Source organism: Somniosus microcephalus, chromosome 3 (assembly GCF_052327205.1).
Source record: "Somniosus microcephalus isolate GS21.2 chromosome 3, FLI_Smic_1.0, whole genome shotgun sequence".
NCBI lineage: Eukaryota > Metazoa > Chordata > Chondrichthyes > Squaliformes > Somniosidae > Somniosus > Somniosus microcephalus.
Genome location: NC_140989.1, coordinates 42,291,887 through 42,315,765, shown reverse-complemented (window position 1 = coordinate 42,315,765; position 23,879 = coordinate 42,291,887). Strand labels below are relative to the sequence as shown.

Sequence of the window (23,879 nt, the reverse complement as noted above, 5' to 3'; positions counted from 1 at the left end):
GAATCTTATCATTTTTAATCTTCCCCCTCTGTTTATTATTAAACATTAACGCTACCGACCGCTGGTCGGTAAGTAGGGTGAAGCGTTTGCCGGCTAGGTAGTGGCGCCAGTGGCGCACTGCCTCCATGATGGCTTGGGCCTCCTTTTCCACGGAGGAGTGTCTGATCTTGGGCCCTTGGAGGGTCCTCGAGAAGAAAGCTACGGGCCGCCCCGCCTGGTTGAGGGTGGCCGCCAAGGCAAAGTCAGACGCATCACTTTCCACTTGAAAGGGAGTGTTCTCGTCCACTGCCTGTAGCGTGGCCCGCTCAATATCCCGCTTAATGCTTTTGAAGGCGGCGTGGGCCTCAGCAGGGAGCGGAAAAGAGGATGCTTTCAAGAGGGGGCGGGCTTTGTCGGAGTAGTTGGGGACCCATTGGGAATAATAAGAAAATAACCCCAGGCACCTTTTCAGGGCTTTGGGAGTGTTGGGTAGGGGGCGCAATCGGTCGGGGTCTGGTCCGATTTCCCCATTCTCCACCACGCTGCCTAGTATGCAGAGGCGCGTGGTGTTGTAAACGCACTTGTCCTCATTGTAGGTGAGGTTGAGTTTTTGTGCGGTTTTCAGGAACCTCTCGAGGTTCGAGTCGTGATCCTGCTGGTTGTGACCGCAGATGGTGACGTTGTCGAGGTAGGGGAAGGTTGCCTGCAAGTGGTGGTCATCGACCATGCGGTCCATCTCCCTCTGGAAGACCGAGACCCCATTCATCACCCCAAAGGGGACTCTGAGGAATTGGTAGAGGCGTCCGTTCGCCTCGAAGGCGGTGTACGGGCGGTCCTCTGGTCTGATAGGGAGCTGGTGGTACGCTGACTTGAGGTCAATGGTGGAGAACACCCGGTATTGGGCGATTTGGTTCACCATTTCTGATATGCGGGGTAGCGGGTAGGCGTCTAGTTGGGTGTACCTGTTGATTGTTTGGCTATAGTCGATCACCATCTGTTTCTTCTCGCTACCCCTTACCACTACCACTTGGGTGCGCCACGGGCTGTTGCTGCGTTCAATAATGCGCTCTTTCAGGAGCCTGTCTACCTCGGTCGTGATAAACCGCCTGTCCTCCCAGCTGTACCTCCTGCTTTTGGTCGCTATTGGCCGGCAGTTAGGGGTAAGGTTCGCGAATAGCGAAGGCGGCTTTACCTTCAGGGTAGCCAGACCGCACACTGTGAGGGGCGGCTGGGACCCACCGTAATTGAGCGTGATGCTTTGGTGGTAGCACTGGAAATCCAGGCCCAAGATCACGCTCGCACATAGATTCTTCATGATTAGTACTTTAAAATTATCGTATACAGTTCCGTTAACAGACAATTGTACCGTGCAGTAACCCATAATGGTCGATGTCTGGGTTTTATTAGCCATAGAGATGGTACCCTGAGTAGGGACCACCTTTAGGGAGAGTTGTTGTGCCAGTTCAGGGTGGATAAAACTCTCCATGCTTCCACTGTCAATTAAACATTTAACCCCGCACCCGTTTACCTCGATGTCCACCATTGATTTGGATAGCGGGTGCGGCCTGGTCTGGTCCACTGTGACCGATGCCACTGTAGGGCCCTGATCGAGGCAAGATGGCGTCCACGCTGTCTGCTCACAAGATGGCGGACCCCACGAGGTCGGGCAAGATGGCGTCCAAGATGGCCGCTCCCACGGCGCACACGCGGCGGTGGCGGGTTTTCCAGCGGGGTTCCCTCTGCACACCTTCCCGAAGTGCCCCTTCTTACCGCACTTAAAGCAGGTGGTGCCTTTCGCCGGGCACAGGTTTCTGGTGTGCTTCGGCTGCCCGCAGAAGTAGCAGTTGGGTCCCCGACGCGTCGCGGCTGTCGTAGGGCTTCTGGGGGGAGAGCGGGGCCCCGACGGTGTCGGGCTGCCGGGCGGGGAAGATGCCTTCCAAGATGGCGGCGCCCTTGGTGCACACGTGGCGGCGTGGACGGCGCGGGCTGAAGAGTAGGCGTCCGAGTTTCTCTGGGCCACATCCAGGGATCGCGCTGTGTCCGCAGCCTGTTTCAGGTCCAATCCCGTTTTTTCCAGCAGCCTCTGCCGGATGTAAGTGGAGCTGAGGCCTGTGATAAAGGCATCGCGAACAAGCTCGTCAGTGTACACTGCGGCTTTTACATCTTGGCACTTGCAGTCTTTGCCAAGCGTTTTCAGGGTGCCTAGGAACTCCTCCACCGATTCCCCAGGTCGCTGTGCGTGAGTAGCGAGCAGATGCCTAGCATACACCTCATTCGTAGGCTGCTGGTAATGCGCCTTTAAGATGTCGCAGGCGGCCAGGTACGTGTCGGCGTCTTGGATGAGGGGGTAAACCCGGTGGCTTACCCAATTCCGCAGAATTCTGAGTTTCATACTCGCAGCGTCCGTAGCGTCTTTGACGGCTGCGGAATTGTCCAGGAAGAATTCCATACACATAAACCAGTGTCCGAAGCGTGCCGATGCGTCCGAAGCATGCTGGTCCAAATCCAAACGTTCGGGTTTCAAGAGTTGATCCATTGTGTTGAAAATTAAGTCAATAAAATTGATGTGCCTCAATAAATCCGAGACTCGATGTTAGCGAAACAAAACAAGGCTTTTATTGACTTAGAAGGTAACACACAGAGGAGAGGTATCTTCCATCCAGAGGTCTGCCATACTGGATGTGATGCAGGCTGGGCCAGCTTACATAGGGGCCAGGTATGGGCGGAGCCCTACACACAGTACAATACAATGGTGAGGAAACGGAACTGAGGTAAGGGAAATGAAACTGAAACCAACCACAGTCACAGGCAGAGAATACCAATGAGTGATGAATGGAATATTTCATCACACACTGCTTCCCTCCCCCCAACCACCTCCACCACACCCGCACAGGCATATAACCTCCTGGGAGAGGCCAGAAAACAGAAAAAAAGCAAGGGTCAATAAGGGAAAAAATATACTCTGTAAAATTCCTCTCTGACCCCCTCAGGCGATCGAAACCAATCCAGGAGATCACATGGATCATGTGTTATCTATAAAGCCACTTAACTTCTATATGATCTTCATCGTGCACCAATTACAAGAGAAATGCAGGGAACAGCACCAACCGCTGTACATGGTCTTCTTAGACCTCACAAAGCCCTTTGACACTGTCAACCGTGAGGGATTATGGAGTGTCCTCCTCAAATTCGGTTGCCCTCAAAAGTTTGTCACCATCCTCCGCCTGTTTCACGACGACATGCAAGCCGTGATCCTGACCAACGGTTCCACCACAGACCCAATTCATGTACGGACCGGGGTCAAGCAAGGCTGTGTCATCACACCAATGCTCTTCTCGATCTTCCTTGCGGCAATGCTCCATCTCACCCTCAGTAAGCTCCCCGCTGGAGTGGAGCTAATTTACAGAACAAACGGGAAACTATTCAACCTCCGTCGCCTCCAGTCCAGATCTAAGGTCGTCCCTTCCCCTGTCATCGAATTACGGTATGCAGACGACGCTTGCGTCTGCGCACACTCGGAGGTTGAACTCCAAACCATCGTTAACACCTTCACTGAAGCATATGAGAGCATGGGCCTTACACTAAACATCCGAAAGACAAAGATCCTCCACCAACCTGCCCCCGCCACACAGTACTGCCCCCCGATTATCAAAAGGCCTTGGACAACATGGTGTGGAGATGCCGGAGTTGGACTGGGGTGGACAAATGTAAGAAGTCACACAACACCAGGTTATAGTCCAACAGCTTTATTTGAAATCACAAGCTTTCGGAGCGCTGCTCCTTCGTCAGGTGAAGTGGAGAAATGCATAAAAACACAGCTTATATAGTCAGAGAATAATGTCAGATGGCAGTTGGAAACATTACCTGTAAACATCTGACATGATTCTCTGACTATATAAGCTGTGTCTTTATGCATTTCTCCACTTCACCTGATGAAGGAGCAGCGCTCCGAAAGCTTGTGATTTCAAATAAAGCTGTTGGACTATAACCTGGTGTTGTGTGACTTCTTACATTGGACAACATGGACCACTTTCCATACCTCGGGAGCCTATCTACCAAGGGCAGATGTCGATGACGAAGTCCAACACCACCTTCAGTGTGCCAGTGCAGCCTAACTGCCTAAGAAGAAGATGCGATCTCTGCCCCAGGCATACAGAGAGTCAGCACCCACCGCACCAGCCGGCAGTGTATTCCAGAGGCTCACTATTCCCTGGGAAAAGAAGAACCTCCTAACAGCCAGTCTATTCCTACTCTTACAAAGTTTAAACTCGTGTCCCCCGGTCCTCCCCATTCTGTTAAACTGTTAACATATATTTACATGTTAAATATCATTACCAGTACCAAAGTATCAAACTTAAAAATGCACCTTCATCTTGGCCAGTGAAGAGTAAGGATCTTTGGGTGGCATTTTACCAAACAAACCTACAGATTAAAACTTGAGCTAGGAAGCCAGCAGAATGACTATCAGTTCACAGAACAGAGATAAAAAGAGAAAATGCTCGAAATGAACAGCAGGTCCATCAGCAAGTGTTTGTCTCTACAGATTTTGGAGGACTTGCTGTCAACTTACAGCGTTATCTGTTTGTCTTTTTATTTCCCGAAAGTGTGGTCTGACTGTATCTGGCAGTTATATGAAGCGGCTTTTTACTACGTTAAAGGCGCTATATAAATGCAAGCTGTTGTTGCTGTCACTGTACAGGATATTCTTGTGCCCTATAGTGTTCCTGTTTCAAAAGGTTGTTTGTTATAAATAGGTACAGTTGTCTTAGTGGAGCTTCTGCCAATGAGGGACAATTATTGCCACATAACTTCACAGTAAAATCCTACCAGAAATTGCTAGCTTGATTTCTTGCATGATTTCCGCCACACAATTGCAACTCAAGCTCAGCAGCTTAGGTCAGCAAGAATATAGGTGCTACTCAAAGGTAGGACTTTGAGCTCTATTTTGTGCAGACCAAAGTAATACTTGACCATTCAGGACATCCCTTCTTCAAATCCATTTAATAGGCTTGCAAGTAATTCATTTGCTTATTGATAGTTGCACTAACAATTAAAGTTGAAATGTTCTCGTTTATAAATTATATAACCTTTGCGCCTTGAAGTCCCCCAGATCACACCCCATTCCTCAGCAGAGAGTGACCAGGCAGCCAGCATGTCAACCTCCACCTGTATGGACAGCAGGTCCCAACCCATCTCCACGGATGTTGCCTGGCCTGCTGAGTTTTTCCAGCATTTTCTGTTGTTAGTTCTCCTATTCATTTCCTCTCTTGTGCGAGAGGCACTTGCGCAAACTCTATTTTGCACCAAGAAACAGCCAGGATATGTGGAAATAAGGGCAAGACCCGTGACCTATAATTTCATCGTGAACCTTGCTGATGCCAAGTTTCCATTCAACATTATATTTTGAATGAACAACAATATCCTGGATAACAACAGAAAACGCTGGAAAAACTCAGCAGGCCAGGCAGCATACATGGAGAGAGAAACAGAGTTAACGTTTCGGGTCGAAGACCTTTCGTCAGAACCGGAAAAAAGCAAGAAATGGAAAGCAAGTTTAGGGGCTGGGAAAAGGGGGAGGGGATGAAAGAACAAAAGGGAAGGTCAGTGATAGGATAGAAAGCAGGAGAGATTAAGAGACATTAAGAGATATATTCAAGGCAAGAGGAGATGGTAATAGGACAGGTTAAGGAGCAAAGGATGGCTCTAGATGAAGTGTAAATTGCGCTTGCAGAATGAAGGACAGCTGCCATGTGGGAGGGAAGAAAAAAAGGCCAAACAAAAAGTGTGGATAAAAAAAAAGAAAATATATATATGTGATAGGGGTCGAGGTTATGATCTGAAATTGTTGAACTCTATGTTGAGTCCAGAAGGCTGTAAGAGTGCCTAATCGAAAGATGAGGTGCTGTTCCTCGAGCTTACGCTGAGCTTCCGTGGAACAATGCAAGAGGCTGAGGACGGTGAGGTCCGAGTGGGAGTGGAGCGGTGAATTAAAGTGACAGGCGACCGGAAGCTCGGGGTCCCCCTTACGGACTGAACGGAGGTGTTCCGCAAAGCGGTCACCCAATCTGCGTTTGGTCTCCCCAATCTTTCCATCCTTAATCCCCATTTATTCAGATTTTCCTCAATTTGAAATTAAGTCTGCTCAAATGGAAACACACTGATCTAAAGTCTGGCATTCCACTCTCTGCAGTTTCTCCTGTGCCAATATATTTTTAAACATGTAGGCCTAGAAATTCGGTTGTGGGTCCGCCAGGGCTTTAGCGGCCGAAATTTTGCGCCGGCGTTAATGCCGCTGCGCCCGACGAAAATTCGGTTGCCCCGGGCCCAGACGGCGGCGGGCGCTAATGGAGGGTTTTTGCGCCTCACTATGGGCGTTCAGTGCAGTTTTCAGGCGCTAATCCCCCGCTGCGGCACCCGAGGCGGTGCGGCAGGCTGGGGTACTGCAGGCCTCCTCCTTCTGTTAAGGAGGAGCTGCCTGCAGCCGACCGCTGGCCGGTCGATTCGCCCGACAAATGAGCCCGGCACCTCGGAGAAGAGCCGGGCTCGCGGGCCACACACATCAGTGCCGCGGGGGGGTGGTGGAGGAGTCCAGGGAGGGAGGTGCGGGCAGGCGGCCGCCGGGAAAGCGGCCGGCCGCCGCTCCACCTTTATGCGCCGGCGCAAAGGTGTGTAACATCCCTTTCAACAATCGTTGGTTGCGGCTGCCACGGGCGAGGCGGCCGCAACTGAATTTGGGCTTGGGGCCGGGTTACCACGGCAACCGGGACGCTGCGCACACCGATGACGTCATCGGTGCCGGCGCAGCGCTACCGGCTAACGCCGATGGTAGGGCCCAACACAATTTAGTTACCAGCTATAATTCCGGCGCAAGACCCTCTAACGCCTCTAATTGGGCGCTATCCCCACCGAATTTCTAGGCCGTAGTGTATGTATCTTTAAGAGCCCCTGTGTACTGTAATACTGGTAGTGACCACTCGGGTATATAAGCCTGGATAGCGTCTTGTATCTTTTAGTTCACCTCCAGACTTTGTTCAGTAAACACCTGTTAAACCAACTCCTGCATTCCGTGTCTCCATTAACACACGGATACAACAGTGGCGACGAATTGGAAACGGACTTACCTGCAATTTGGCAGCACCTCAAGGAGATCGATTCCTCAGATGAAGGTCGAAGAAAAAAAAAAGAAAAGAAAAAAACTGTGAGTTCACCAGCTAGCCGGGCTGGTGGCAGGTACTGCACTAATCCTTCCTGGGCGGCGGGCTGAGGCTCGATCGGGTGGCTCTGCAGCGGGGCCGAGCAGCGAGTCGGAAGGCGGAGGCAAAGAGAGACGGAGGGTGGAGCACTCGGGAGATGGCCGGCGCTGCAAAGCAGGTCGGCGTTCGGACCAAACAGAGGGAGGGAAAAGTCCCAGAGAGTCCGGCGGGAACGAGTCTCCAACTATTAAAAAAAAATATCTGTGTAAATAAAAACCGCGGAGAACAGTGTTGTCAGCAGCGGCAGCGGCGGGAAAGCGCGGGAGGCGCCATTTTTTCTCGGCAGGGAAGAAAGGAAAGCGCGGGAGGCGCCAATTTTGATTTTCAGGATGCCTAAGACTGGCAATATTACTGCTTTCGATAGTGATATAGAGGATTGGACCACATATGTGGAAAGAGTGGAGGTATATTGCACAGCGAATGAAGTAGAGGATGATAAAAAGGCATCAGTACTTCTAAATCTGATGGGCGCAAGGACATACGGGCTGTTACAAAACTTAATCACTCCAGCCAAACCGATGGACAAGAATTTTAAGGAGATTGTTGATACCCTACAGGAGCACTTAAACCCAACACCGCTGCTGATAGCGGAACGATTCAAATTCTTCAGGATGAATCAGCACAAGAATGAAAGTAACGCTGATTACCTCACCGAATTAAGAAAGCTGTCAAAGCACGATCAATTCGGGCCAGGACTGGCAGATTCTCTACGAGACAAATTCGTCTGCGGTCTCCTAAGTGAAGGAACATAGAAAAGGCTACTTTCTGAGAAAGATTTGACACTGGACAAGGCTTTCAGTGTGGCTGTATCATATGAAGCAGCAGCAAGAGGAGCTGCAGAGATACAGCAAAAGCCACAGGACTTCAGCACCCATGAAATGTCACGGGGTTTCGAGAGATGTTATCGCTGCGGCAGATCCACCCATGACCAGAGGGACTGCTGGTTCAAGGACAAAGCATGCAGGCAATGCGGAAAGATGGGACACATTGCACGTGTATGCCGATCTGGAAACAAAAAATCCACTGACAGAAAAAAAATCAATAAGGAAAAGTACAGGAAGGTACAAATGACGACAGACAGTAGCTCCGAAGACCAGAAGAGCGATAGCGACTCTGGAAACAAGAGACTAAGCTGTCTCAAATTACATAATGTAATTGCCAAAGAAGATTACCAGACCATTTGGGTTACCCTCACGATAGCAGGGTCCCCAGTTAAAATGGAACTAGATACAGGATCAGCTCTGACCGTCATAAGTCGACGTGATTACGAGCGGCTATTTCCGCATATACCTTTGAAAGACACATCCATTATCTTGAAGACATATACGGGGCAGAAAGTACACCCCAGAGGGAAAATAAGGGTGCCTGTTGTATACAACGGCAAGGAAATACAGAAGTTGTATTTATACGTTCTGCAAGATGGTGGTCCACCGCTGTTGGGACGTGAATGGATCAGGAAGATACGTTTAGACTGGTACTCCATTCAGGCACTGACGGTGACCAGTAAGAAAAAAAATGATGATGACGTCATACCTGAATGATTAAAAGACATCTTGGCCAACGCCAAAGAAGTGTTTCAACAGGAACTAGGAACCTTGAAAGGCGTCACCGCCTCAATAAAAGTAGAAGATGCGGCAATTCCCAAGTTTTTTAAGGCAAGGCCGGTGCCATACGCAATTCATCCAGCAGTCGAGGCAGAGCTGGAGAATTTGGAAAAGGCAGGCGTGTTATCCAAGGTAGATTGGAGCGAGTGGGCAACACCCATCGTCCCGGTCATGAAGAAAACATTGAATAATTATAAATCTGAAGAACAGAGAAAAATTCGCATCTGTGGGGACTTCAAGGTGACTGTAAACCCGATCCTTCACACGGCACAGTATCCTCTTCCGAGGATAGAAGATATTTTCGCCTCACTATCCGGAGGGAAACGTTTCACCAAAATTGACTTGGCACAGGCATATCTACAGATGGAGGTTGAGGAGGCCTCTAAAAAGTATCTCACGATAAACACACACAAAGGCCTGTACCAGTACAATCGACTGGTTTTCGGAGTAGCATCAGCTCCAGCTATCTGGCAAAGAGCTATGGAGCAAGTCCTGCAAGGGATTCCGGGGACTCAATGCTACCTAGACGACATCCTTGTAACAGGAGAAAACGACAACGAGTACCTTGCCAATTTGGAGCAGGTGCTCACTAGGCTGAGAGAACGGGGCCAACGAGCAAATCGCCCCAAGTGCGAATTTTTCCAGAAACAAATATCATATTGTGGCCATATAATTAACAAAGAAGGGTTGCATAAGTCACCTGAAAAAATTGAAGCGGTCATAAAAGCCCCAGCACCTGAAAATGTCTCACAATTAAGGTCGTTCCTGGGATTGATAAATTACTATCATAAATTTTTACCGAACTTGTCAACTGTTCTGCACCCTCTTAACGCACTGCTACAAACGGGAGTAATTTGGAAATGGAACGAAGACTGTAAACATGCCTTCCATAAATGCAAAGGCTTGATCACGTCCAAGGAAGTGTTGGCTCATTACAACCCATCACTGCCAATCAGACTGGCGTGCGATGTATCCCCTTACGGCGTAGGAGCGGTATTATCGCATAGATTCCCTGATGGCTCGGAGCGGCCGATAGCTTTTGCGTCACGCTCATTGAACTCAGCTGAGCGTAACTATGCCCAGATCGACAGGGAAGCACTCAGCCTGGTGTGGGGAGTGAAGAAATTCAACCATTACCTACACGGACAAAAATGTACCTTGTTGACTGACCATCAACCCCTCATCTCCATATTCAACCCTAAAAAGAGCGTTCCCATTATGACAGCGCAAAGGCTACAGAGGTGGTCCCTTTTCCTAGGGGCACACCAATATGACATAGAATACAAAGGATCAAAACAGCATGGAAATGCTGACGGTTTATCGCGCCTACCGTTGCCAACGGTAGAAGAGGCACCTACAGTGGACCCAGTGGAGATGTTCCACTCAACCATAGTGGAATGTCTACCAGTAACAAATTCTACCATTGAAAAGGAAACGAGAAATGACCCGACTCTCTCACGAGTCTACGATTTAACGGTGAAGGGATGGCCAGCACATGGCGAACCACTGTTGCCAGCATTCTCGCAAAGAAGAGAACAGCTGTCAGTGTGCCGAGGAACCTTGATGTGTGGATCCAGAGTGGTGATTACACCCAAACTCCAGGATAAAGTGCTAAAGGAGCTTCACGAGGGGCATCTGGGTGGAGTGAAAATGAAGAACCTAGCCAGAGCGTTTGTGTGGTGGCCAGGTATCGATGGAGACATCGAAGAAATGACCAAGAGCTGTCTAGGATGCCAGAAGGTCCAAAACACCCCACCACAAGCCCCTCTACATCCATGGGAGTGGCCCTCATCTCCATGGCAAAGGGTACATATCGACTTTGCTGGTCCATTTATGGACTCAATGTTTTTAATCGCGGTTGATGCACACTCCAAGTGGCCGGAGGTAATAAAGATGTCCTCCACCACCGTGGAAAAAACCATCACAGCATTAAGGACCATATTTGCCAGGAATGGGCTGCCTGAACAGATCTGTTCTGATAATGGACCGCAATTTGTGTCCAAAGAATTCAGGAAGTTCTTAAAAAACAATGGGGTTAAGCACTACACGTCCGCCCCATACCATCCCGCCACCAATGGATTAGCTGAAAGGTTTGTCCAGGCCTTCAAGAAGGCTATAAAGGCCATGGGTAATGAAGACATAAAGCTACAACATAAGGTAGATAACTTCTTGTTTGCGTACAGGAATACAACACATGTGGTTACAAACCAAACTCCCGCCATGATGTTTCTCAATAGAAGACTAAGATGCCGGCTGGATTTGATCAAGCCAAACATCAGAAGGGATGTAGAGAACCGGCAATTTCAAGGCATGAATGAAAGGCCAACTAGAACCTTCCAGATAGGTCAACAAGTTTTGGCCCGGGACTACCGTACCGAGAAATGGCAGCCTGGAACTATTTGCACACGACTAGGACCGCTGATGTATACCGTGGACATTGGAGAAAGCATAATAAGGCGCCATGCTGACCAGATCATAGAGTCATCCGAAAAGGGACAACCTACACCACAACTCTATACGCCTAATGATGAAGCAGAGATACCCATAGTATCTACCTCCGATCCGGTGATACTGGAACCAGATGAACCCGACACTGGCATTCAAGCCGAATCGACCTTGCCAAAAGAACCTACTGCACCACCGAAAACTACTACACCACCGAGGCGTTATCCGGACCGAGTCAGGAAGCCTCCAGAGAGACTGACTTATAATTGATTAACTGCAGCAAATGTGTAGATTATTGTTCTTGTAAACATGTTAATTAATGATTACTTAAAATGTTATGTACTAATTATCTAAAAGTGGAGGAATTGTAGTGTATGTACCTTTAAGAGCCCCTGTGTACTGTAACACCGGTAGTGACCACTCAGGTATATAAGCCTGTATAGCGTCTTGTATCTTTTAGTTCACCTCCAGACTTTGTTCAGTAAACACCTGTTAAACCAACTCCTGCATTCCGTGTCTCCATTAACACACGGATACAACAAAACACACCATGACCAAAAATAAATCCAATCTTCAAAGTGTAATTTCTATTAATATATTAACCAAGAGTTAATATATCGTCCTTGCACTCTATAACATCTTTGCATATGGAAATGCAAATTAACAATGCATACACAGCTCCAAATCTATTCAACATCTAACCTTGAGCCTTCTGCTACTCCATAATCTGAAATAACACAAACGAAGGGAATGTTTTGTTAACATGAGCAAAACAAATCTCTCTCAAAACTTGAAAAAGGTAAAGCTGTAATTAGAATCTAACTGATGGACTGTTATTTCAGTTCTGCTATTGCAGCTAAAGTATATGAGTAGGTGCTCAGAGTCATATTTAACACACCACATCGTAAAATCTTAAAGATTTAAGAGAATCTTTGGAATTCCCTACCCCTGAGGGTTGTGGATGCTCAGATGTTGAGCATATTTGAGGCGGAGATAGACTGATTTTTGGACTCTAAGGGAATCAAGGGATTTGGGGATTGGATGGGCAAGTGGAGTTGAGGTCGAAGATCAGCCATGATCTTAACGAAGAGCCATATGGCCTACTCTTGCTCCTAGTTCTTATGTCATTTGAGGCCACTTTTTCCAGAATGCTTTACATTTTCATACTCTTACTTTACTGGAAAAATACAGGATAACACAATCTACAGGAAACTTTGGTTTATCCGGAGGTTGTATGTCCGGAAACCTTGATCTAACGGCAGAAATCAGCAGCCGTTTGGTTAGGTTTTTTTTCTTCCCCTAGCAGTTTTTTTTCTTCCCCTAGCATTTTTTTAAACAGTCAGGCTCTGGAAAGCGTCTCTGTAGCTTAGCAACAGCTTCAGAGACACTTCCAAGGTACAAGCCGAGTGTTTACAAGCTGTTGCTAAGCAACAGTGTTTGTTGTCAGATACGGAGATGAAAACCTCCGTATCCTTCAACATTAGCGCTGGTCTATCCGGAAGTTTTGATCTAATGGCACCAGCTCGGTCCCGTCGGTGCCGGATATCGCGAAGTTTCCTGTATCTATACAGTCTTGTGTCTGGTGCATGTAGTGTCCTTCACACGTCAGGTGTCACACTTGCAGCTGATTGACACATTCTAACTGATTAGGCCAATGAAAAAGCAGGAAAAGCATGAATGAAAACTATCAATCAAATTCCGCAAAAGTAAACAGCTACTAATGAAACATTAACGAGGAGGACAAAGTGACCAAATGAAATTGCTCATGGTACTTTTGGAAAACTTTTTTGGCTGCCAACTTATTTGGTCAGTCACCTCACAATGGAATAACATTTTTGCAAAAATAAAAAATAAATTAATATTTAATAGGCCTAAATGTACGCACACTTAAGATGGATTGTTTTGTACGAGAGGTGCATGCATTTGTTCTTATTTTTAAACCAAGATTTTACCAACAGGTTTTGTATTTTTTTTCAACATAAACATGTTGTTTTAAGCAGAGCAATGAATGCATAACATATTATGTTACCCTTTGGCCTCATCAACTTTGACACATTGGATGGTACATTAAAATTAAAGGCCAGAAAATCCTCGTGATGATCATGACATAGTTGCAGAAATGGGCAGGACACAATTCTTTAGTTAAAACCGCAGCTGTGCGCTTTCCTCAGTGAGTTTATCAAGTGGGTGCCTGTACCACACAAACTGGGAAGATGCTCAGCTTGACTCCACCCCCCCTCAACTCCCCCAGTCTCTGCTGAGTTCGCACGTCATACCTGTGATGGTGATAAAGGTGCTACAATTAGTCTCAGATCTCAAAGTTAGAGAGGGAAAAATTGACTAGGGTTTCCCCCTCCTGATCACTACGCACCAATCTCAGAGGTGTGTGGGTAAACATGAAAATAGGGTCGAGTGTTGATGATGCATTGGCGAGTCTGCTGGCAATCACTGTCTAAGCCCACACAAGGACTGGGTGAACTAGTAGACCATGACTGGTGCTTGGAGAACCATGTACCAACAAAGAATCAATATCTTTGGAAGAGGACGATGAGGGGAGTAAATTGTCAGAGAAAAATTGTTGAAAAGTAGTCTTCAACCTGCAAATTCCAGTTTTATACCAATAACTTTCCACTAAATATACTGTTGGTGCAGACATCACAGAATCAATGTAACATCACATCAATTTCAGTGAGGCACACACACCTGAAGTTGTTGGCAAAGTTTGAGATATTTTACTTCAAAACTAACTTCACCCATATGTGATCAAAGCATCTCGGTGGCTAGTGGGTGTAATGTCACTGTGATATTCTGCTACCATGGAAGGTTAGAAGGTGAGAAATAATTTATTGATAAATTAGCAGCATTTGAATTTCTGGACTGTATAATTTTAGTCACAGGGCTGAATTTGATCATTTTCAATATATTGCCACTTTGCCCAGCCACTGCTGCCCTTCAAGGCTTTGGCTTGTCCTGTACAACATCCTGCAGTGGCACTTTGCATTGACTAAGTATTTATTTGTTTTTCTCACCGTTATGCTGAATTCCATAGCGAGACAAAGGAGGGAAAAACTTTGCATGACAATGAACAGATATTGTGGCCATTTTTCTGAGCCAAGTTTAATAAAGCAATAAAGATTCAAGGTACATTGGTCAGGCAGAGAGTAGATAGAAGCATTCAAACATTGTAGCCTCAAGCTATGCCATTTATCCAAATACAGTAAACTTTTAATGACTCAAGCACTTGTATTCAATGTGTTATATTATTTAAAGCTCACGTTACTATTGAATTGTAATGTGCCTGCCCACAATGGACAATTTGTGAGCCGGCACTCATTACAGTTTAACACTTTTATTCCGCAACCATTAATCAACAGAGTTCTCACAGAAATCACAGAAACCTCACAGTGCAGATAGAGGCCATTTCGGCCCATCGAGCCTGCACCGACACATATCCCACCCGATCCCCGTAACCCCTGCACCAACACATATCCCACCCTATCCCCATAACCCCACGTATTTAATCCCCCTAACACTAAGGGTCAATTTTTATCATAGCCAATCAACCTAACCCGCACATCTTTGGACTACCTCATTAAAATTTTATGTTAATTCAAGAAGGAAAGTATGGCTTTCATCTTAATACATATGGCTGCATGCTGTTCACTAAAAGACTAAAATGGATCTGAAGGTAATGATCGATGTTACTTCCCTGTATAATCACTGTGTTATTTAACAGCTTTTATTCCGACGATGTCGTGCATGAGTGAAACCTATTTTCATGCAGAGATGTAATCTGTGAAGATGAACAGCTCTGATCCTGACAAGTTATAAATCACGGTGGTGCCCCTGGCCAATCACGAGCACCCTCTCTAGTCTTCAATAGCACACTTCTGACAAGCAGTACGTTGTGTAGAATGATGCTCTGAGCCAGAGCGCGTTGAAGTCCCATGCCACATTTGCAGAACTGATTTTATAATATTATAACAGCATGTTGGAGCTCGTGTGTGTCACTGAATGGTGAGATGGAGATCTGCGTGCCATAATTCTCATCAACCTTGGCCATGCCACTGCACAGAAGTGTCAAGCAGTTTTCCATAGAGAAAGGTAAAAAAAAAAGAATAAAGAGGATGAATCACCCCTATCCATTCTTGCACACCTCTTTGCTGCTCCTTTCAGTGTTACAATGGTGGAGATAGGAAGCAGGTCACCAGCAAGGAATGAGGCACAGCATGGGCGATCTTAGGGAAATTAATTTTTTAGCAGTACTTGCAATGGTATACTGAAAATGCCTTTCTGAAACTCTTAATATCATCGAATTACGGTTTGTGATTGACAGCACAACAGAAAGATTATAAATACTATGCACGTGTTCAAACATTGTTTTAAAAAGGAGTTGGCCAGGCTGAATAAAATTTAAAGTGACAAGCTACAATCAGTCTACAGTACTAGGAATTAGGCCCTGCCCCAAATACACCAGGGTTGTCACATTCAATATGACATTCAAGTTGTTGTTGTTGTTGTTATATTTGCAACAACTTTTTTTCATACCATTTTGTTGCTTGCAAGTGGCACTTATCATGGCAGATATCAATTATCAACAGGCTCTTTGTAACCGATGTGCGAGAGATTCAAGCTGTGGCATAAGTACTGAAAATGCATTGAGCTATTATCAATGGTTAATTATGAGGAAATAAAGAAAAAAGAAACTGTTTTGGTGCATCGCTCTGTAAATCCTTCAAGGCAATGGTTCATTTGAGTTGCTGCACTGTGAGCCTATCCCTGCCCATCATTCTTCTATAAATTCTTGTGATGCCAATTTGGGAATGATAAAATACCCACTGCAACAGAATCCCATGGCACTAACCTCAGTTTTGTGCCACTAAATAGTAGGATCAATTTCTAGGATTTCTGTGCTCAGGAGTGCGCTGAATGCTGTCAATCGTATCAGTGGAAATCAAGTCTTGGCTTAGATATTACTGAAGTGTTTCAGAACAATTAATGTAATTAGAATTTGCACTAACTTCAACACAGTAATACGGTCCTATTTCCACACCCATTTTGCATGAAATATGGCCACTGGCTGCCTCCAGCAAATAGAACATTAACTGCTCACAGTAATATATGTCTTGTAGATGGGGAAAGATCAGATAAATGCACATACATTTAACATGGGTTTTAATTTGATTAATAGCCAGATATCGTGCACAGTCACTTTTGCTAAATCAAAGTATTTAATGTATTTGTTTTCCTTGTTGCTGAAACTTCAGGTCAGTGTTGGTTTGTAATATCCCACTTTAAAGTGTTGGTGTTTTTCTTTGTTATTTAAAATTACATATTCTATTCTTTAACAAGAGATGGCCAGCTGATATGAAATCTTTCCCCTGCCTTGTAGGCTTTGACGTAATAAAACTCACTACACACTTGGTTTGAGTATAAAGCAAGGCTTTAATCAACTTGTTTCAGAACATGGAGGTCTAGTTGTACTTCACTAGTTCCTTGTCTTACAAAATGCCCCTGGAAAGCTGGGGCCGACGCCCGAGTATTTAGACTCCTTGGACGGCGCCACCAGCTGGCCGTCCAGTGTTATTTCATGAGTAGTTTCTTGATGAATGATGAGATTTATAACAGGCTTCATCTGTCTTCCTCTATCACAAACCTTCATCTCAGTCTCTATTTTGTCAACACTGCTATGGAACTTTGCTCCACTTTGCTTGTTCCACACGCGCTTGATCTTAACCTTATCCACCCGGAAAAAACTGGGCGGGCAGTTAAATTCGTCCAGTTTACCTACCTGCTGGACAGCAATGAAGATGTTACTGGGACCCAACCATTGAATTTCTAGGCCAATTTATCCAGAGACAAACTGAATAAAAGTATATGGAAATACATAGAAAGAATAGAAATTATAACATGGAAACAGGCCATTTGGCCCAACCAGTCCACCTCAGTGTTTCTGCACCATACAAATAGTTTTAATCATATTTAGTTTAAGTGATAAAAGAAAGAAAGGAAAAGGTTTCTATAATGCAGCCAGGACTGCTTGCTAGACCACTATGTTTGTAAGGAGGAGGCAGAGCTCTATATAGTTGTAAAAACTTAAGTGGGGCAAAGAGGTAGTGTAAGAGTAGAGGAACATTTAGGAAACAGCAACCATAACATGCTGGCTTGGTTAGGTATGTATAGCTATGTTTCTTCTGTCAAAATGATCACCAGCTGCCACTGTACGCAGGAAATTGTTAGAACATTGAATACCCTACCAGAAACAGTGGTGGGAGCAGAATCTATAACAGCTTTTAAAAAAAGAATGAATCAATATTTGAAAAAGATAAAACTAAAAGTGCATGCGGAAGGAACAGAGGAATGGAACTAAGTAGATAATTGTTTGAGCGCAGGTGCAGAATGAATGGGCCGAATGGCCTCTTTCTGTGCTGCATGATTCTATGATCAAAGGCTTCATTCTGTCTCATGATCTTCCGCAGTTTTATCTCCGAGCTCTGGTCTTTGAGAGACTCAATACTGAAGCCTTGTTTGTGGAAATAAGATGGAGAGAGTTAGGGCTTCTGTATTCAGTCAGCTACTTGTGAGTCAGAGACAATGGGCTGGATTTTGCCAGCGCTCAGAGGAGGGACTTGGAGGCGGGTCAGCTGTCAAAATAGCAAAGATTGACAGCGGGCGGGAAACCCACTGTCAACCCGCCTCCACGCGAGTCTCCCAGGTGTCGGGCCTGTCTGTGCAGAACTGACCCGACACCAAGCGGCGGGGGAGATAATTTAAATCATTAAATGGCTTGTTAACGGCCAATTTAATGCTATTTTGAGGCTACCTTGCAATTTTATGTTCTCCCCCAGGGATTACCTGCTGTTTGGGAAACACGCCAGCTCACCCTGGCATGAGTTGAGTCTGCTCTGATGTACCTGATAAACTGACAGCTGCAGAAGTGGTGTAAAGGATGCCACATTGCAGATGGTCAGTTTCAGAGCTCAGAAACTGTTGGTTACTGCATTTGTAAGACATAGAGATTTCTTTAGCTTGCAAGTGTTTAGAGTCAACTGTATAATCAGTGTCACCTCATTGGAACAACCTCTCTCACCATTGACAGATCGCTTCTGTCATCTCACCTGCAGCTGACATCTATTGCAGCAAAATCGGTGCCCTTGAAAAAATCAGACCTTGGTCCTCTGAATCCCTCCACGATCAGCCCCAACACCGACATCACCAGGCACACCAATATCACCAACAACATCACCAACCTTCTCCGCCATCACCTGATGCTGCACAGGACAAAGGGCATCAGCCCCTGACAACACTGCTGCCCGGGAGGCCAGCGATGGCATCACCATGGCCAGATTTACTTCACTTGACGCTGTTAACCCTGGCTGCCACATGATGCGCCAGGTTGACACCATCCCACACCAGCACCGTGAAGCATCTCTTTAATGTCCAAGCCATTCCATACACACTCATCACTATAACAGATGGGCGGGGGGGGCAAGTTATGTCTCAACATTCACTGGAACTCAGTAAGACACTTCTCAAGGTGCACACAGATCTGTCCAATAAGGTGAAGTGTTGAAAATATAGATTTTACCGTATGACAACACATTACCAGAAACTTGACGTGAACATTGGCTAAACCACTTAAGTGCTTACTCTTGTGTGTTGTTAGGTGGTATGCTTGCAGTAGGATGAGGGTGAGTGTGAGGGGTGGCTAGTGAGATGGGGAAGTGATAATGTAGATAGAGGGGGATGGGTGGAGGTGCAAGGTAAGTTGGTGTGAGTAAGGATGTGCAGGAGTAGGGTAGGGAAGGCAGAGTGATGGGGATGTGATAAGTGGCACAGCAGGGTGAGGTTGAGTGTCGCATTGTAGTAACGTTTCGTGATCTACTGAGATCATTGAAAGGTTTGTACCACTGCAGCTAGGTACTCCTGAGGACATCCCTGCTTGTGTCCTCCTGTGCAATAGTCAACCAGACTGCGTTGGTCTCCTGGGGAGGTCTCTTCCGCCCATGGGAAGGGAAGAGAATCTCCCTGCATGCTGTGACTCCCTCCATAAGCATGTGGAGGGAGTCATGCGAGAGCCTGGGTGCAGACGTACACCTTTGTGCCATGATTGTCAGTGTTTGCAGCAGCACCTCAATCCTGCCAGAACACTGACAGCACGACTGTCAAAATCAATGTGGCTGTGGTCCCTTTAAGGAAACCGGCTGATGACACGTCATCAAATGACGTCATCCGACTCGCTTCCTGTTAATTGGCCAGGAACCCCGCAGGGTGGGCTTAACAAGGCCATTCTACGGAAAATTTGAGAGAGCGGCTACAGACGGGAGCGGGACCGGAACCCGGCAACCAGCTCTCCTGCCGCCATCCCGCCTCCGCAGAGCAAAATATTGAAGTGAAATAAAACAGACGACTACGGGGTGGGGGGGGGGGGGGGAAACAGAGCAGAAGCAAGATCAAAAAATAAGATCTGAGTACAAATTAAATGTGAGGAATCCGAAAGATCAAAGGAAAGAATCACATTGTTGAAATGAAGAACAATACTACAAAACCAAAAAAAATAGAAAAGAAAGCAATCTGATTTGATTTCTATGTTTTACGCACTCCTCACTGCACCACATTCACAACTGATGGATAACTAACTCATTTGAGTCATCCAAAGGGAGTATCCACACATGGACATGCATTTGATCTGCAACCACAACCTCATTAAAACAGAAAATTCCAATATCATACAAATGGCTTCACTGTGCACAATCAAATGGTAATAAGTTCATTTTCAGGGACCCTGGAATCGATTATTCCAGTCAAAGCTCTCAAGATTGGCTATGAGAAAGATAAAAGTGATGATAAATACTAAATGAAATCAAGTGCAGAAAAACCTGCCTGCACACGTCCATTCTTTTTCTTACTTTTGAGGCACATTAGCTCGCTGAACGGGAGTGAGCCACAAACAACGGCAACAAAGGCAAATCTCAGGTAAAATTGGCTCGGGTTGCCGAGAGCACCGACACCCGCAAGGCATTTACATTGGCATGCCCAGGGTCAATCCCAATAACCTTCCATGGACTAATGCATGTGGAAACAATCGTGGTTCAGGAAGCAATGACAATCTGTCAAGTGTCATGATAATCACTGCTTCATGGTTTCACTGTAACCCACTTTAATTTCTGTTACTCTTATAATAATGTATTTTAATATACTTAGGGCGCAAAATTCGGTAGCGCCCTGTTTCGGGGAGGCGGCTCCCAGCACAGGTTGGGTACCCGCCTCCTGGGAAACGGGCATGGAGGCAGGTTGGGGGGTGGAATGGGGTCGTGCCCCCCCCCCCCGATTTCACGATTTTAACACCCCACACGCTTCCATTCCCACCTCCACGGCCCTGGGAAATTCTAGCCCTATACCTCGATTCATGAAGCCCAGGATCCCTTTTTAGCCTTTAAAGCCTTTTTAACTGCTTTCTCAACCTGCCCTGCCACCTTCAATGATTTGTGCAGATATACCCCCAGGTCTCTCTGTTCATGCACCCCCTTTAGGATTGTACCCTTTAGTTTATATGTCCTCTCCTCATTCTTTCTACCAAAATGTATCACTTCACAATTTTCTGCGTTAAATTTCATCTGCCACATGTCCGCCCATTTCACCAGCCTGTTTATGTCTTCCTGAAGTTTATCACTCTCCTCCTCACTGTTCACTATACTTCCACGGTTTGTGTCATCTGCAAATTTTGAAATTGTGCCCAGTACACCCACGTCCAAGTCATTAATATATATCAAGAAAAGCAGTGGTCCTAGTACCGACCCCTGAGGAAAACCACTGTATACATTCCTCCAGTCCGAAAAACAACCGTTCACCACTACTCTCTGTTTCCTGTCACTTAGCCAATTTCATATCCATGCTGCCACTGTCCCTTTTATTCCATGGGTTTCAACTTTGTTGGCAGCATGGACATGAAATTGGCTAAGTGAGAGGAAACAGAGATTAATTAAGGAAAGCCGTCTTTTGGAAACCCATGTACACTGCATCAACCGCATTACCCTCGTCAACCCTCTCTCTTACCTCATCAAAAAACTCGAACAAATTTGCCTTTAACAAATCCGTGCTGGCTTTCCTTAATTAATCTACACCTATCCAAGTGACTGTTAATTTTGTCCCTGATTACTGTTTCTAAAAGCTTCCCCACTACCGAGGTTAAACTGACTGGCCTGTAGTTGCGGGGTTTATCTTTACACCCTTTTTTGAACAATGGTGTAACATTTGCAATTCTCCAGTCCTCTGGCACCACCCCCGTATCTAGGATTGGAATATTATGGCCAGTACCTCCACGATTTCCTCCCTCAATTCCCTCAGCATCTTAGAATGCATCCCATCTGCTCCTCGTGATTTATCTACTTTAAGTACAGCCAGCCTTTCTAATACCTCTTCTTTATCAAATTTTCGACTATCAAGTGTCTCCACTACCTCCTCCTTCACTATGTCTATGGCAGCATCCTCTTCCTTGGTGAAAACAGATGCAAAGTACTCATTTAGTACCTCAGCCATACTATCTGCCTCCATGCATAGGTCTCCTTTTTGGTCCCTAATCAGCCCCTTTTACTACACTTTTACTATTTATATGCCTATAGAAGACTTTTGGGTTACCTTTTATATTGGCTGTCATTCTATTCTCATACCCTCTCTTTGCCCCTCTCATTTTTTTTCCCAATTCTCCTCTAACCTTTCTACATATAGCCTGATTCTGAGATGTATTTGCAACCTAACATCTGTCATACGCACTCTTTTACTGCTTCATCATATTGGCTATCTGTTTTGTCATCCAGAGAGCTCTGACTTTAGTTGCCCTACCTTTCCCCCTCGTGGGAATGTACCTCGACTGTACCCAAACTTTAATTTCCTCTTTAAAGGCAGCCCATTGTTCCATTACAGTTTTGGCTACACATCTTTGATTCCAGTTTACCCGGGCCAGATCTGTTCTCATCCCACTGAAATTGGCCTTCCCCCAGTTAAACATTCTTACTCTAGATTGCTCCCTGTCCTTTTCCATAGCTAATCTAAACCTTATGATACTATGATCACTATTCCCTAAATGTTCACCCATTGACACTTGCTCCACTTGACCTACCTCATTCCCCAGAACCAGATCCAGCAATGTCTCCTCCCTCGTTGGGCTGGAAACATACTGATCAAGAAAGTTCTCCTGAACAAACTTCAGAAATTCTTCCCCCTCTCTGCCCTTTATGCTATTACTATCCCAGTCTATATTAGGATAGTTGAAGTCCCCCATTATTACTGCTCTATAGTTCTTGCACCTCTCTGTAATTTCTCTGCAAATTTGCTCCTCCATATCTTTCCCACTATTTGGTGGTCTATAGAATACACCTAGTAGTGTAATGGCACCTCTATTATTTCTTAACTCTAGCCATATAGATCCTGTCCTTCACCCCTCCAGGACATCCTCCCTCTCCAGCACTGTAACATTCTCCTTGACCAATACTACCACACCACCTCCTATCTTTCCTTCCCTATCTTTGCTGAACACTTTATAACCAGGAATATTTAATACCCAATCCTGCCCTTTTTTTGAGCCAGGTCTCAGTTATTGCCACAACATCATATTCCCATGTGGCTATTTGTGCCTGCAGCTCACTTACCTTGTTTACTACGCTTTGTGCGTTCACATACGCACACTGTAAACCCATCTTAGACCATCCTGTATTCTCGCTTCATTGGACCCCACCTAATACCTTACTATTTCTTACTTTAGTGCTCTGTGCCTCTCCCAAACTTTTGAGCGCTTTATTTCCCCTTTCTAATGTTACATCCTGGTGCCCATCCCCCTGCCAAATTAGTTTAAAAGCTCCCCAACAGCACTAGCAAACCTCCCCTGCTGAAGTGCAACCCGTCCGGCCTGTACAGGTCCCACCTCCCCCAGAACCGGTCCCAATGCCCCAGGAATCTGAGCCCTCCCTCCTGCACCATCTCTCCAGCCACGCATTCATCTGCTCTATCCTCTTATGTTTATACTCACTAGCATGTGGCACCGGGAGTAATCCGGAGATTATTACCTCTGAGGTCCTGCTTTTTAATCTCTTTCCTGGCTCCTTGAAATCTGCCTGCAGGACCTCATCCCTCTTTCTACCTAAGTCGTTGGTACCGATATGGACCACAACCTCTGGCTGTTCACCCTCCCCCCACCCTTGCTTGTTGCATGACCCTAGTGATCAACCTGAGTTTAGAAACACGCAGCTTTGGAGCAGTTGAAATTATTCAGGGCAACATTTATAACTGCAAGTCACATTATTTGAAGGAATCTAATGCTACGATGGCACTGAGTGACATCAATATTTTGATCATTTTAATTTTGATTTGTTTCGGTTCATTATCCTCCTGATATGTCATCTATCAAACAATGTTTGCTTCTTCTGTGATATAAGATGGTTGCAGATCAGATGTTGCAGTGCCTCAGAGATGTCACAGCTGATTTGTGTCAGAATGCTAGTTGAACAAAGTTCATGAAAAATCATGATACTCCCTTCCTGGTAACTGGTGCTGGAACAATTTTTTCTTTGGGATGTCACAAGCATTAAATATCATGACAGGA

At 45.9% G+C, this 23,879-nt stretch overlaps 1 long non-coding RNA gene across 1 annotated transcript in view; it reads right to left on the bottom strand.

Moving 5' to 3' along the window:
• The window catches only part of LOC147121004 (uncharacterized), a 504,333-nt gene that overhangs the window by 167,443 nt on the left and 313,011 nt on the right, over positions 1–23,879 (bottom strand). The window lies entirely within an intron of this gene.